We start from the raw sequence: 3,127 nt of genomic DNA on the forward strand, positions 1-3,127 counted from the left end.
AATGGGTATGGAGATGTGCATGGTGTGGATTTTGTGTAATAGTCCACTAGAAGTTTAATGATGGAATTTCTATAGGCTTTAGGAACCTCATGAAAATCCCTAAGTTTTAATGAATCTACTAATTGCATAGGTTTTAGTTTGTTAATATAGTCAGTATTATCACTCACTATAGTCCCATGTAATGCCCCATTCCTGGAGGTCTGGAGAGTTAGCTCTTATTACTTAATATCAACTTCAATATCACAACCATAAAATCCAGCAAACTCCATAAAATATTAATTTATTCACTTAACCCAAATATCTATGTTCCTTCAAAGGGACTACAAAGAAATTCTCAATAACATAATTTTAAAAACTCCCCAAAGACTCGAAAATATCCTTAACTCATCAAATCAACATATCCCAAAAAATAAATCAATTTACTACCTACAACTCTCAAATAAGCACTTGTACCCTCGGACACTTATTCCATTACAATCATCACATCTTGTTAAAACTTCCTATTCTTGTTCTCCAGCCGAACTATCAAAATTATCTGAAAAATATTTGGAGATAAAGGGTGAGTTATCAACAACTCAGTAAACAGAGAACATATACCAGTGGGCAAACATGAGCATTTACAGTGTTCAAAATGCATAACAAAATGGTTTTAGTTTCAGAATGCAGAATCAGAACATGTTATCAAAAATATCATAGCGAAAGTTTCAAAAAAAATTCTTATTCAAAGTTCCTTTGGCACAACATAACTGAAACATCACATCAAAATAGAATTCCATGTGTAACCCCCGTGGTAGGTTCGTACAAACCCTGGCGGCCAACTGAGTAGAAACAGAATGTGAATCTTCTCCTTATTATTCTCGGAGCCCCAAGCCTGCACACAGGAAAGATCACGCAGAAAACCACTTTACTTTCAAAGTGGGTGTACCGGAAACATAAAAGTTGGTACCAACCCGAACAGAGGCCACAGTTTTACACCCATGGTAAGGTCAGAATAGAACAGAATCAGAAATAGAATGTCATATCATAGGTTTTTAGAAATCACATCATATCATATCAGAGTACAAAATATTTTCAGAACATAAGAGAATCAGATCACAAAAATAGGATTTATACACAAAATTTCATATTGGCTCTCTTTTGCACAATTCATAAATAAAATGCTAAAATAGCTCATGTCTACACCAGTCATGTAGAATTCATAACAAAGCATGCAAACTTTTTTAAGATCAATCTCAGTTTATTTCTTTTATGCAAAGTCTAGTATAGGAATTCCGCTTATCTGAATGTCTTAATCTTTCAAAAATTTCCTCAACAATGCCAAACAAATATTAATCTCCACCTATAAAAATAATCACGTAATTTATGTAAATTTTTAATTGAACACTTCCTTCAATATTTAAGCCTAAGATGCCAAAATAACCTATTTTAATTCCTCAAGAACCTAAATTCTCAAAATTCATAAAATACCATCCTTTTCTAAAACCATCAATTATACACTTAATATTTCCTTAACCTAATTCTCACTTATTCACAAGTTTATTTTTAAATAAATAAACCTAACGCATTTAACAATGAAATGTCTTTGAAATAAAAATAAAATATTACCCGACCCAGAATAGTTTTAGAACTCGAACTCAACTCAAAAACATTTTATTTCAAAATAAGTTAACATAACACACTCAAAATAAAAAGAAACCCAGTAAAAAAATAAGAATAAAACCCTAAAACACCCAATTATAGAATTTCGGGCAAAATTGTCATTTTCTACCAAAATAAATTCTTCCTACCATCTCTACGCAAGGCTACAAAAAGGCTATAACCCATGTTTTGTTTTGTTTTGTTTATAGGGATGCTATACAGTCACATGACCAGGGTCGTGCGAGGAGGCTTACCGTGGGGGCAGCTGAAAGATGGCAGAGACACGGCCGGGAGGCTGTGCACTGAGAGAGAGAGAGAGAGAGAGAGAGAGCTGAGAACACATGAAGAGAGAAGCCTTGAGAGGGAGAAACGGAAAGGTGCAGGTGACTTACCGCGGCTTGCCGAACGACCGACCCTAGGGGGAAACAGATGTCAGTTTCTGTGGATTTTTTGGGTTGTTTCCGGCGTGTAGCAAGGCTGGAAACCGAGAGCATGGGGAGAGCTTCCCTTGCTCTATTTTAGGGAATAAAAAACAGGGGTGGGTTTGGTTTCATGTGGCTGAGCTAGACTTAAGTTACTGGTTCTCATGGTTGCAGGAGATGGTCGAAACACGGGATGGCTGAGTGGTTTTCGGTGGTTGGCTCTCGTGTAACTGGGCAATGGCTAGCAAATGGTCGTGCAGAGAAAATGCTAGCTATCACACGGAGGTTTTATTCTAGAAGTGAGGCTCACGGTGTGGAAGAGTTTCACTAAAAAAGATACTCAAGGCTGCATCAATCCCTTTATGCAGAAGAGAGAAATATGTGTATGTGCAGTAGGATCTAGAGGAAGAAGATGAAAGCTTACTGTGAGGGTTGGAAAGTGTGGTGGAAAAAAATGGGCTGCGGTGGTTTAGCAGTGGGTTCCTACAGTGACGCGTTGGTAGGGCAGCGAAGATCTCGGCAGCATTTGCAGTGGATCTGCCCCACGACGGTGCAGCTTGGCTATTGGCCGTGCGTGTGGAGCTAACACGGTGGCTGGGCTGTTTCATGGTAGTGTATATATAGGAAGTGCTGCTGAGGGTCGTGGTGGCCGCGTGATGAAACTTTATGGAGAAGGTGCGGCGTGATCCGCGGGTTGAAGCTTCAACGTGGGGAAGGATGCAGCAACCCTAATATTTGAGGAGGAAGATGAGTACGGGATCTAAGGTGTTGTTGTTCTATATAATGGGGGTTGTTGCCATGAATATAGGGGCTGTGGGAAAAAAGGAACGTGCATGGTTTGGGAAGTGTATGAGAGACGTGCATGTGTGCAGGTGAACGCGGTGACGGCAACCAAGAACTAACTAGGGTTTCAAAAAATAAAAATAAAAGATCACGGGGCTAAGAAATATGTTTAAGGATTTTAATGGAAATGAGACCTTAGAGTTGTAACCTTAAACCTTTTGAAAAATATTTAAAAAAAAAACAATATTTTACAAACAAATCATGCATGGCTGGATTTGTAAATA

At 38.2% G+C, this 3,127-nt stretch overlaps 1 long non-coding RNA gene across 1 annotated transcript; it reads right to left on the bottom strand.

The window, feature by feature from the left end:
- Positions 1 to 261: 261 nt before the first annotated feature.
- Positions 262 to 2,787, bottom strand: LOC122297839. Its single transcript, XR_006238909.1, has 3 exons — positions 2,031 to 2,787; positions 1,893 to 1,940; positions 262 to 871 (listed from the first exon to the last, which is right to left on the bottom strand). It is a non-coding gene; the product is annotated as an uncharacterized LOC122297839 (long non-coding RNA).
- Positions 2,788 to 3,127: the final 340 nt, after the last annotated feature.

Source organism: Carya illinoinensis, chromosome 15 (assembly GCF_018687715.1).
Source record: "Carya illinoinensis cultivar Pawnee chromosome 15, C.illinoinensisPawnee_v1, whole genome shotgun sequence".
Classification (NCBI taxonomy): Eukaryota; Viridiplantae; Streptophyta; class Magnoliopsida; order Fagales; family Juglandaceae; genus Carya; species Carya illinoinensis.